The sequence below is a fragment of the Coturnix japonica genome, chromosome 26 (genome assembly GCF_054131305.1).
Source record: "Coturnix japonica strain WE chromosome 26, WE-NBRP24, whole genome shotgun sequence".
In the NCBI taxonomy this organism is placed as follows: Eukaryota; Metazoa; Chordata; class Aves; order Galliformes; family Phasianidae; genus Coturnix; species Coturnix japonica.
The window spans coordinates 6,489,718-6,503,025 of record NC_140688.1 but is presented as its reverse complement, the minus strand read 5'-3'; the positions used below and the strand labels follow the sequence as shown (position 1 = coordinate 6,503,025).

The 13,308-nt window shown below is 43.1% G+C and overlaps 1 pseudogene across 1 annotated transcript in view; it reads left to right on the top strand.

Annotated features, from left to right (window-relative positions):
• The window catches only part of LOC146756801 (ankyrin repeat domain-containing protein 26-like), a 41,693-nt pseudogene extending 32,728 nt beyond the window's left edge, over positions 1 to 8,965 (top strand). The window contains exons 27-33 of the transcript XR_014937377.1: positions 1,233 to 1,345; positions 1,753 to 1,894; positions 2,646 to 2,939; positions 3,627 to 3,859; positions 4,247 to 4,493; positions 6,415 to 6,460; positions 7,974 to 8,965. The product of XR_014937377.1 is annotated as an ankyrin repeat domain-containing protein 26-like (transcript). The remainder of the gene's footprint in view (positions 1 to 1,232; positions 1,346 to 1,752; positions 1,895 to 2,645; positions 2,940 to 3,626; positions 3,860 to 4,246; positions 4,494 to 6,414; positions 6,461 to 7,973) is intronic.
• The last annotated feature ends 4,343 nt before the right edge of the window (positions 8,966 to 13,308 follow it).

Here is a 13,308-nt window from a genome sequence, read left to right as displayed (position 1 = left end):
TTCTTGATGGTGCTTCTCAAGCCATCTTTTATAAACTCAGTGTAACATTCACTATAGATCCTTAGTTGTGAGAGCTTAGCCCTGCCTCCATTTGAGTTAATAGTTTATAATGCAGTTTATGTGCAGTGTTGTCTCTCTGGTTATCTTGGCATTCCCTTTGTCATTGTTGTTTCCATAGATACAAAATCAGAATATGTTGGCTATGACATCCAGAGGCTCATGCATGATGTGCGAGGAAGATCGAAAGTCGAGAGCCCACCTTGAAGACCATATTGCTAAACTGAGTAGGGAAAATGCTGAGCTTTTAGAAGAAGTGAGCCCAGAAAACAGTCCCTAACACCTAGCCAATACCCAGAGCAATGCTGACATTTTCTTGAGTTCTTACATACTCTGATTTTATATCCCTGCTACTCAGGCCCTGAGTACTATTGTGATTTGGGTGTCATGAAGGAATTGAATAAAAGCCAAGAGAATATCTCGGAGTTGTGCTGTCAGAAAGACGGTGTGGTTTGATACCAGTTGAGCACATGGAGCAAGGCAGCAGTTCCTGTGTTCTTTATTTGATTTCCTTCTGGTTATTGTCTGACCCCTTGATTTCCAAGCAGGATTAAAACACCCCTTATTTTCAGTGCAGTGTACGGAGGAACTGCTGCATGTTTTCAGAATAACAGGAGCTTAAAACCGTTGCAGAATAAATAAGGTGCAAATGCAAACTACAGAACTAGTTGCCAGTTCTCCTGTAGTTTGTCTGAAAAAACACCATGAGGAACAGCAACTAAATTAGTAAACACCCACAAATAAGATATGGAAGTAATGACTGAGAAGACACTGGTGAATTCCAGAAAAGCAGACTCTTCCACAAGAGCCTGCTGGTCATTGGAATGAATGCTGTAGAGTGTGCAGTGTTCTCCAGGGCTGTGGCTACCTGTGCAAGCTGACCTATTAGCAGAGGAACTGCGGAAGCTGTTCTCTAGCATCTTTTTTCCAGCTTTTTGGGACGAAGCCCAATAAGGGGGCAGAGGAGCATTTGCTTCAGCAGGGGCGTTAATTGGTATCCCTAGGTCTTGGCCCGCTTGTGTGAAGCCTGAAGTGATTTAAATGTTTACAAGAATCCTGTGCCTCAGTGTTCTGCTGAATGTGGCAAAAGGATGGATATGTGCTATCTGCAGTTGCTATGTGTACTGTCCTGTGCTGAGTGTATCATGTATTTTTGTTTGTTTGTTTTTTGAAAGTGTGAGAATGAAAGAAAGAATGTGAAGAAGCCGATAGAATTGAAACGACCACTTGAAGCATGTCTTGACCAGGAAAGGGAAAGAAATACTGAACTGCAGAAGGAATGTGACAGGTATGGTTCACTAGTACTTGAAAGAGAGCTCATGTAGGTTAGAAGTCAGGCTTTAAGGAACTTGCATGTAAAAGCAGGTGTGTTTAACTCTGAGCAAATTCAGATCTCACATCAGTTCTTGCAAGACAGTTCTGGTACATGAGCCTATGATTTTCTGTAGCTGCCATAAGAAGAGCAAATGTAGGCTGCCTTGCACTTCTGGGAGGGAAGTCTTTTTTTCCTCTGTTGAGGTGAAATTTGGACCCTCCAGGTGATCTATTGCATTGAAATGCTGGTTTTTCTTATTAACTTTTGGCCTGTTGAGCATGTTAAAAATGAAGCAAGCCATAGCTATGCTTTTCTTGTACAAGCGTGACAAATAGATACCTAGTTCCTTTGCTTATTTTCTTGACTGATTTGTTGTGCAGGTTCAAGAGCCTTTTGAAGAAAGCTGTGAAAAAACTAAAGATGCATGAAGCCAAAGAAAGAGACTCCCAGTTCAATTTCCAGGGAGAAATGAAGAACAGGTATTCTGAAATGGTGAATGAAGTTGAAAAATCAAGAACAAAGGCAAGTTCTTGTTGTTTCTTTTTGGTTTTTTTGGTGTTTTTTTGTTGTTGTTGTTTTTGTTGTTGTTTGTTTGTTTGTTGTTGTTGTTGTTTTGTTTGGGTCATGTTAATTTCTAGAGACTTGTAATATTCTTTTCAGTAGGTATGGAAAAGTTATATTTCTGGGAGAGAAAATTGGCTTCACAGTTGACCTTGGAAACTACTGAAACATCTCATATTTTGTACATATTCTTGCAACCAGACACTGGATTTGACCTAGAGAGAAAATACCTTCCTTTACCACTGCTGTGGAAGCTGCTTTTTGAAGCACTGTTTACAAAGCTTTCAAGAGCAATGGCAGGAGGAGTACTTGTTTCCTGTGCCCAGTTAACTCTGTACTGGAACATTCCCCCTGAAGCATGATAGGCATTCTTTCTGCTGTCTGGGTAGAGTGGTTTGATTTCCATCGAGCAGTAGAGCAGTGCACAAAAGAATGGCCCTAGTGCCTTTCAGCACACTCCCGTAAGTGAAATTCTGCTAGTTTGCTACTTGTTGATCTTTTACTTGCTGCAGAACTGAGGAAGGTTGTAAGTCAAGGAACCCTATTGGCAAGAACTTAAAAGTTGTTCTTCCCTTAAAAGATGATCTTGTCTTTCCTTTGACTCGGGTACTGAGTCAGCAGATGACAGTTACAGACTTGATGGTCTTCCCCTTCATAAATTTTCAGAGAATAATTTTACACCCCTCTAAGTTCATTTTATTACTGTCTGTAGGTTACTGAACTTTCTCATCAGCTGGATTTAGAGTGTAAAAAATGCGTCCAACTACAAGGACAAAACCATTATTTGCAAGAACTGCTGGCTCTAAACATGAAAAAACATGAAAAACTAGAGAAGACCAGATGCCAGCTGAAAGAAGAGGTGGCAAACCTGAGACAACATCTGGAGGCTGTCCACAATGTGCACATGATGACTTACAACCAAATCGAACGATACAAGAAAGAAGTGGAAGAGCGAGCTGCACAAGAAATAAATCAAAAACTTCAAGAAGTCAATTTGTTTTTGCAGGTAAGTGAATTTGTTGTGTATGTCTGTAGTTTTTATTATGTAACTTCTTTTTGCCATTTCTTGTTCGTACTTTAGTTTTTTGTGTTAGTGCCATACTTCTATATTTCCTGAAGGGAAGTGGAAGAATGGAAAATTGTTTGGCGAAAGTGCTTTTGTGTGTGTAATTTGCCTGCAGGTCCCCAAGCTAATAGCCGTCCCTTGACAGACTTCTGTTTTGCAGTTCTTAGAAGAAGCTATGGCCATCTGGTCATCTTGTTATTGCTGTTCATCACATGAATGCTATAACTTAGAGATGGCTTGGCCATACGTACAAGTTATGTTTTATCATTGTACAGGATAAAATGCTCAGGGAAGAAGTCACTGAAGTTACCGTGGGGCAGAAAGAGTGGGGATGGGATTCTCATAATTTCTTTGTAGAATCCTTTTTGTGTGCCCTGTCCTTCAGCCATAGCATTCTTTTAGTAGCTGCTCCCATAAGTAATATTGCTAAGAGCAGATCTGTCTGGATGAAAACAGTTATTTAACGTGTTGGTTCCAGGGTTTTGCCTTGATTGCTGATAGTAGTGAAAAGGTCCAGTTGACTCAGTTGAGTAAAACTGGGCCCTTTAAATTGGTTATGGGCAACCGTATAGGGAGATGCAGTTCACTTTTTCTTTGCAATGGTTGAAATTGTATTATCTGCTTCAGGTCCAGGCAGCCTCACAAGACAAGATAGAACAAATCAGAGAAAATCATCATGCCTCGCTGAGAGACCAGCTGAAGTGCAGAATAAAAGAGGTTGAATGTGAGTTGGACAAAATAAAAAATACCAAAGACAGTATTTTTCAAAACGAATCTATGCTTGCGGAACTGGGAAAATACAAAGAGCTGCATCGTGAAGAAATGAAAATGAGAATAAGGCTAGCAAATAAGCTGGAAAGGTAAGTGCGTGCTTTTTTGGAGTGGTAACAAGACGTGAAGTAGCAGTAGCTTGCATGAAAAACCTTGTACTGTTTCCTCCTAAAATCCTTTTTCTGTGTCTTGTCAGCACTATGGATGTAAGCGTAACCCTCTAAAACCTTTCCCCTTTATTTTTGGAACCACCATCATTTCACTTCAGTGTTCTAGCAGTCACACCACTAGTTATGGCATCACTGGCCCATGTTTGAAGTTGATAGCATTTTAACACATGGCCTTTGGGCCCCTCTCATTTTGGACTTCTAATGCCTTCTCTTTTCAAAAGCTGAATAGTAGTCAAAGACCTGGAAGAAGTGACTCTGCAAAAATATTATCAAAGATAATTCTTTGTGTGTTTTTAAATATTTCAGAACAACCAAGAGACTTGCAGAAGCCAATTGTAAGCTCTTTGAGGAACGCCAAAGAAACAAATCTTTAATTGCGAGCAGCACTGTCAGTGGAGGTCCTACTGCAAGTCCAGGAAAATATTCAGCTGAACTGGGAAATCTCAGAAACAATTCCACACTGAACAGAAGCTTCAGCCAAGGGGAATGCTTCCTAGATGCTGCTGGGACTGCATTATTGGCAAGAAAAAAAGTTGAAGTGTACATGGATAAGGTAAGCATTGTGAAATACTCTTCAGTGATGAAGACTTTAGGTCATTAAGATTGTACAGAATTCCTAGAGTGCTCAGACACCAAAAATACTGACATCTAAATGATGAACTATCTAACTGTATATACACATAACTATGTACTTATGTAAGGTTTTTGTATTGTTTTTTTTTTCTTTTTTTTCAACTAGAGAAAATTTAATAAGCAGCTGCTGTGGCATTGGAAGTTCCCAGCTAAGCTATTTATTAAACTTTACTGTATAGAATGTGCATAAGTGTATGACATACTTGAAATGGATAACTTTGACATCTTTGCTCAGCCCATCAGACATCTCTGGTCAAGCCACGTTGTTTTTTTCCTTACTGATCTTCATTTTTAGTTTCTTTTAGTACATTAATACTAACAAAGACATCCTTTAAAACTAGGATGATGTGAGTATGATTGCTTTGCTTCTTCCTATACAGTCTGCTGTGGGATGCATGCTGTGCCTAGTAAACATTTCTTTTTGTGCTTCCTGCTATGTATTATTACCTGAGAAAACAACAACCTACTCTTCAAGTCTTCACAGCTTTATAATATTTTGCAGCAATTTATACATGATTGCAACTTCTGCAATAGCTTTGAAGTACTTTGCCAGTTGTGCTGCTTAGTACTTGGCCTGTTCACCAGGCTACTTAAAAAGACAAGAGTTTACCTGACTCTGAGCCTTGTCTTTGCTGCAGTTATACCTCAGATTTTTCCAGTAATCTGTTTCCTTCTATTGGGAAAAAAAAAAACAACAAAAAAAACCACCTCTGTATTGCCATTAAATTCAAACTAAGTGCTGCCTTCTTGGATGGAGGAGATTACAAGTTCTCCTGACAGTAAAGTTCATAATAACTGGAAACTAAGGAACTTAAATTGGAGTTTGCCTCGTGTAGTCATCTTGCACTTTTGTTTTTATGTAAAGCTCTCAGTGCACATTTGGTGTTTTTCAAAGTAAGGGAGGTTATCTGAAGTAGAGTGTGAGCATTTCCTGGGATGAGGAAGCTCGTGTAGATTTTGGCTTTGATTTTGCAAAAGCTTTGATAAAGCTTCAAGGATAAGAAGCTGAAAATACTTTACGCCGCTGTTATTCAAAATGCTGGTATCAATTACTTTGTCCATGCAACTGTTTGAAAAAACAAATTGCACTGATTACAAACAAGAGAAAGAAATGCAGCTCTGAAAAGTGGGTGCAGGAAATAATAGTGACTTCTGCTAGCTGCAACCAGTGTGAGTGCATGGATTCATGAAACCAGTTTTCCTACTGGTAGCATAAGAAAGGGAACACCTACTTCCCATTCCGTCTCTCAGTTTCTGTTTCCTTTCTGATTTTATTTCCTGTCTGCACTCCTGATTTTTAGCAGTCTTATAAATTTCCACTCTTTTGACTTCTGCCTGTTCCTCTTGTTCTTTTACTTGGCACCACCGAGAAATGTCTTGCTCTGTCTTCTTTATGCTGCATCCCACAGTCAGATAATTACACCTGTAGGTGAGACCACAAGCCTTCTGTTCTCCAGGCTTAACAGTCCTGATGCTCTCAGCCTCTCCGCGTAAGCCACATGCTCCAAGCACTTAACTGTATTTGCTAATGACATGAGTCTGGAAGCTATATGCTGTCTGTTTTGACAATTACTTCTATGCGTTAAAGACCTGATGGAAAATAACACAGGAGTCGCAAATATCTTCAAATGTAAATGATCGCATACGGTGTTTGGACTGTGGCCCTTTAAAAAGTCTAATTTCTCCTTATGAAAACTTTGCATTCAGAATAAATGACAGTAAATAAACATCTCCTGGGAGAGCGAGGGGCAAATGCTCCTTTCTAGCGATCCAAGCTGGTTTCTGTTACTTAATAAAATGTGCAGTGTTATTTATAATGCATGTGTTATTTATAATTCTAGGTACAGAAGGAATTGGAGGAAAAAATCAATAAGGAACTTCAGCAAGGTAATATGCTACTCTGATATCAGTGTTTTTAAGGAAGGTGATGACTGTTCGTAACTTCTATGTAATTATTTTCAAAAGTTGTCAAGATTTGTGCTGTTTGAAGCACAGTGTGGGGCTGTTTTTAACTCTAACTTAGAGAGTTTTAATGGAAAACTTCCTGCTAACCAATATACTCTTCAGAATGTTCTGCAGCTACTTTTGAGAAGAAGCATGGAGAGCAAACCATCTCCCCCGCACAGATACACTTGGCTTAAGTTCAAGTCACCTTTCATCCTCAGGCACAAACATCAAATGTAAAAAAAAAAAAAAAAAAAGCCCAGAAATAAGATTTTTATGGACTTCTGTCACTACTTCTCTTTCTGCATACATTCATTGCATTCAGCACTTCAAATATACCATATACATTTTCTGGTGTTCTTAATTTTTGCTCGCTCTTTTTCATTGCTTTTTTTTGTACCTGACATGTTGTCATACTTGTCTTTGGATAAAGAAGAATCAGTGGAAAAGATAGCCTTTCTTTAGGTAAAAATCATTCAGCAATATATAGGCAAACACAGCATGAACTGATTGCTTTTAATATGCAGTGTAAAGCCTGTTCTATAATAAAAGGCCAGGTCTTCAGAGAAGAATTCATACTGTTTCACAATTAGCATTCTGCCAGAGTCACTGCTGCTGTTCCTAGAGTTATTTTGAAGCAGGGAGCCCTTGAGAATCCAGCTGTTGCTTCACAGCTCTTCCAATTTCCCTGAATAGACAGAAACCCATTGCCATGTGCTCATTTGCATATTCAAACATAATTACATGTGTAGTAGGAGCCGTAGTATTTGCTTGGTCTGGGGATCTTGTCTGGAAAAGGCTGATGGATGGAAGTACTGAAAATCCTTTTCTGCTTCCATCGAAGATGTGTTTCCATGAACGAAAGAGGGTTTAGCCAGGGAAAGTTAAGACATCCCTGGCAGTTAAAGTTAAGGCTAAAACTTTCATATATATATATGGGCATGTAATAACAGGATGCGGAGAAATGGCTGTAAACTTGAAAGTAGGTAGATTTAGACTAGATATTAGGAAGAAACTCTTTACTTCCTAATGTAAGGGTGGTGAGACTCTGGAACAGGTTGCTTAGAGATGTTGTGCATAGCCCCCATCTTGCAGGCATTCAGAGCCAGTCCGGATGGGGCTCTGAGGAACCTGGTCTAGAGGGAGCTGTCCCTGCCTATAGAAGGGAGATTGGAACTGGGTGATCTTAAAAGGTCCCTTCCAGCCCAAACCATTCTGTGTTTCTAAAACCTGGAATTTCTTTAACTAGCTTTAAAAATTGTATTGGCTGATCATTGAATGTGAAAAAATGTTTCTTCCTTTATGCCTTCCTTTTTGATTTGTGTTTTCCTTGGAAGTTTTTAAATATCTCTCTAGAGCATAGCCTGATCAGTTATCAGTAATGTTTTTACAGTGACTGATTTGACTCAATCTACTGTAAAAGTAACATCGTCAATCTTGTTTCTTTTCTTTCCAGCCACCGCTGAGCTTGAAACTGCTAGAGCTTCTCCAATGAAATCTACTTATGGATCTTCAAAAAATCTCAATGTTGACCAGGATCCCCTTTGCAGAGCGGTACAGGAGTACCGGGATGTTTTAAACCAAAATTACCTGATCTAAATATATTTTTATTTAAAATGTAAAGGGAAAAGTACTGGAGATCATTTGTTTACATAGGAGGTCTGTGACTTCCCATCCTGCAGCTTAGTGTGGAAACATCTTTACTGCGGTTTGAATATAAATTTTAAATATATTAAATAGGTTGACACTCTGCACTTACCTGTTGGTCACCGAGGGGCAGTCAGTTTATTTTGCACTCAGGATAAGAACCATATCTATTTTTAATTACTGTCAGACTGAGTAAGGTTGGCTCTTGAACTTGACGGAACTGTCAAAATGTTTTTGACACATTATTTTGCTCCATGTTTTTTGTTAAAGGTTTTACCAGAAGCACTCCTTTGGTTCTATTTAACCCTTCCACTGTTTGTGGTAGAGTCTCCAGTGTTATTTTAACGCATAGGAGATTTTGATTGGATTCCTGCCAGCTGTTTCCGTCCTGATGCTGTGAATATTTCTGCTGGTTAAGTGGAAGTTTTAGCAGTGATTAAGCTGGAGAAGAATGCACTTTACATTGCTGTCACTTTCACGCACCTAGGGTTTAAAAATACTGTGCGTGTGTAGCAGTGCCAAGAAAGCTTTAATGTGACCTTTTTGATATTTCTGACTTGATATCCTTGTTGGATTTTGCATTAGAATTTGACCCATCTTAAGACATTCACAGTTGGTAGATGAACACATGATGAACCTGAAGCGGTTCATAGTGGGAAGAAGGAAAATTAATGTTTCAACCTTCTGTCCAATTGGTACTGCACCTTTTTATATGAATGTATTTTATGACACTAATATGCTATATTTAATTCCAGATATTTATGTTCCAACTTGGTATTTAATAAACTTTCATATCTGGTACATCTTTGTTTTATTCTGTTGGCCTTCTTGACTTGCTTTCCACCTCATTCCTTGCCTCTATGACTTGCTACAGTCCTCCTCTGCTCACTTCCATCTCTCCTTCTGGTGCCTTCAGTCTGCCCTGAGATCAGACAAGTGGCCAGCATGCATTTGTGTTCTTTTCCTCCTGGGTACTTGAAGCAGTGGGGCAAACAGCTACTATATGTCATAAGGTTTGTCATCATAGAAATTAAGGGGTATATGCTTGAAACAGTGTGGAGGGTTGTGATTTTAATGGGTGTGCTGAACCACTTTCAGGTCTTCGGTGGTGATTCATTAACAGGAAGCCGAGGGTAAAGTCTCTGTTGTAAACCTGGCCATGCTTGGGAGGGGGATCTTTGGAGCCTTTTCTGCAGGTTGGCCATTCCTTTATGAGATAACTTCTGGTGGCCCTTTGTGCTCTCTCCAGCTGGTACAAGCCAGGAGCCAGGTGGAAGAATATCTCCAGCAGAATCCAGACAGCAAAGCACTCATAGAGTACCTTGCGCTTCTCCATGTTGGTTAAAGCCAGTTCTCCCTCCTCATTTATCAGAGGGAGTGCACTCTCCCAGGTCTGTCACTTCTGCCCAGTGCACCTGTAGGCTCCCTTCTGGTTATTTTTACATCCCTCGCCAAGTTCAGTTCCATCTGTGCCTCAGCCTTCCTGATCCCATGCATGTCCAGACAGCATACCTGGCCCCTTCCCAGCTACCTGTCCCTGCTTCCACTGCATACAACAAGCATGCGGGGCAGGGCCAACCAAGGAGTCCTATTAAAACTAGTGCCACCAAAAACAGCTGACGAGCCTTGGTAATTGAGACTCCTTGCTGGGAGGCACTGAGGCCCCGAATTTGCCACCAAAAATAACCTCTCCAGAGCAGTTTGCTGTTATCTGGGGGCACATGTCACAGATGTTAAGAAGACTCTACTGCCTCTGATAAAATAGAAGGCTACTACCCACTCAAGGTCTCATTCAAGTAGGGTCCCAGGAGGCTGCAAAAAAGGAAATTACAGAACATTAAAAGGGACTTTGAATCCCTTGGGAAGATGTTAAAGGGAGCAGGAACACAAGTAGTCTTCTCTGTACTGCTGACTGGGGGCTGAGAAATGAAGAGGGAGAATGGGCCAGGTAAATTACTGGCTCAGGTAATGGTGTCAGATCAAGGTTTTGGTTACTGTGATCTTGGGCAGGCCTTTGAGAGACCAGGTATGTGGACATCAGACAGAATGTGACAGAGCAGGTGGGGCAAAAGCATGCTGGGGAGCAAGCTGGTTGGATTGATTACCAGCACTTTAAACTAGATTCAGTGCAGGGAGTGGATAGTTCCTTGTGATAGAGAAGGGACAGGGAATGCTGTCATTTAAGGAAACTGCAGGGGAAATCCTCAATTTGTGAGGAGTCTTGTATTTCGATATCATATTTAGTAAAATAAGTTTTTCCTCCTTAGATTGCCGCTGTTTTTATCCCATTCCCCTTTTTCCCCCTCCTTTCTGGGCCCCTGGGGGGGCCCACGGGGTGGCTTCCCCTGTCACGGGCATAGGTAAATCTAAGTAACCCATGACAGATTTTTTAAAGACTAGTCAAATGCAGCAGTGGGTGTGGAGAAAGAACAAAGAAATCTGTAACGGACTGTGATCAATTATTATAATTTCCATTGCCATCGGACTAGCAGCTGCGCCGAGCCCGGGACCGGACCGAGTTAGAGTTGGGCTGCCGGAGCAGTGAGGCGGAGTGTGTGTGGCCCCTTGGGGTTCGGTGCCTGCGGATATGATATCGAAATACAAGATAACACAATATAATATAATTGAGGCTAACAAATCGAACAAACAGAGAGAGAGAGAGTCCCCGAAAACAGAGAGGCCTACTGTGAACTCTATGCGACACGGCTGGAACGCTTCCCACTCTCCGAGAAGTCCGAGAGAAGGAGGAGGGCACTCCAGCCTGGGAACGAGATTATACAGCGTCCTGGTCCCGTGACTTATCATATCCCAGAGAACAACAGGGGTAACGTAGTCTTCTTCTGTGGACTGCACATTCAATAGAAGTATCCATACTTTACATGATGTTATGATGTGGAATACTGATAGCAAAATTACAAAATTACAAAACCATGACACACGGTGAACACCAACCCCGTGTGGCTGCAGTACTTGATGGAAACGACATTATTTGGGTGACCCTTGAGGGAAGCAATTTCCTGACCCGTCACCAAGTTCCACATCTTACAGCTCCGGTCTGTAGGAAGAAGAACGTGCCTGAGAGAGTTGGGCTAAGGAGTTCATCCGTGGCGTGGAGGCACCGACTCCTTCCCAAGCGCTGCCTCCCACCACCCACAGCTCCGCTCCACGGCAATGGAGCCAGCCTGCTCCAGCACCTGGACATCAGAAGGCAGGGACAGGGGAGCAGCCCAGAAGGAGCCATCCCTGACATGCACCCCAATTCCCCACGCCAGCCTGGGGAGATCTATGAGAATAGCGCATAAAAAGCCAGCAGCCCCCACACCTGTTCTGTCCAATATATGCCTTTTTAGGCAGTGAAAAGCAGTTCATCGGTGGCATCCAGGCAGAGCACAGGCTTGGTGTGTCCTTCTGCCACAGAGACGCACTGCAGTGGGGCTGTCCGGGCATTCTTGGTGCCACCCACTGGATTAATGATGCCCCCTGCATGGGAAAGAAAGAAGGTGGGGGAGGTATGTGGAAAGGCACAGCACTGGAAGGTCCTACAGGCATGGGAAAGCACGAGCTGCCTCACCCCCAAGCATCTTCCACTTCCTGGTAGGGCAATGGGCCCCTCCATCTGAACTCAGGCATATCTGAGCAATCATCTTCATGGAAAACCTTGGCATCTCCCCACTAGCAGCCCCTGCCTAACGGCTCTGCCCAGGTGACACAGACTGTGAGACATGATGCTCACGGCCTCTGCTCTGAGCCAGGAAACTCAGCTCATTGGACCCCAGCTCAGTTGAGGACAAACTGCACTTTCTCCATCCTGAAGCTCTGCCAGGAACGCTTCATTAGACCATTTTCATGGCAGTTCCTTCAAGCTGCCAGCCAGCCTGTGGTTGGCAAAGTTTGGAAACGGAGCTGTACTCCTTTTAAAACCAAAAGGATGACAGGGGGCAGCACTGGCATTTGCACCCAGCACCCTGTCCCCGATGCTGGCTCAGAGGATCCATCCTCACCAAACCTTCTTCCAAGGGATGCCCTGCAGGCACCTCATCCCTCCGGCCACAGCATCTGCCAATCACTTCCACATCAGAGTGTTCAGAACACTGAGGTCCAGCAGCCCCACTGCTGCAGTCCTGAGCTATGTGGACACCAGCAGCTCTTTCCTGCTGGCATTCCAAGCGCTGCCTGGGGCTCTGAGCTATGCTAAATCTTTTCCCATGAGTAGGCAAAACAAGGCAGGAGGCTGGAGAAGGGCAGGCCCAGGGCTGCATGAGGTCTGCATTAGTCAGGAGGGTGAAGGTAAGCTCATTAATTCGGGTTTTGAAGTCACCCGCGTGCGATCTCCTTCTCAATTAGCAGCTTTGCTCACACATTCAGCAGCTCTCCTCTGACCCCTAGTGTTGCTACTGGTCTCGAAGTGACACCGAGACCAAAGGGAAATCCCGGCTCCCCAGGGTGAGATGCGATCAGAGCAAACAGCTCAAGGCGACAAAGCACACACGCGCCTGGAGCCGTGTATCCAGTGGTTGCTGAGAGCAGAGCACCCATCAGCACCAGAGGTGCTCCTAAAGGGCAATGAGAAGGTTGTCCTTGCACTGGGACAAACTCAGGAGCACATTCACCCCGAGGCTGAGCTCTGCACAGCAGTGACTTGGCTTCTGGGGCAGAGAACTCTGCTCACACAGAACCCAGCACTGCAGAGGTACAGCCAAGAGTGGGGAACGCCTGCACGTATTTCCCTGGAAGATGCTTGCAAGAAAAACACACTGACAGTGCCCAGTGTTGCTCACCCCAGCATTACAGTCCTGCTGGAGAGCCAGGGATGCGACAGGACATGCTGACAAGAAATGACACAGAGTGTGTGATGAGGACCTCAATCTGCTTATTATGTGGATGATGCGGAGAGGTCTGGCTGATGGAGCTTCTCACTGTGTGAGTCGGTCAGCATTAGAGAAAGCCAGCATGGAGTTCTGTGAGCTTTTGCAGGGGACGAAGAGGCGCAGAAGCTGCTACCCACCTTTGGTGCTCTTAGAAAGTTAACTGAGAGAATTGGAAGGGAGACCATCAGCTGACCAAATGGACACCAATAGGTCAGGTCCTGATCAGACCTGACGCAGGGCCATGGCTCCCAGACCCTATGCCACTCCTTGTCAAGG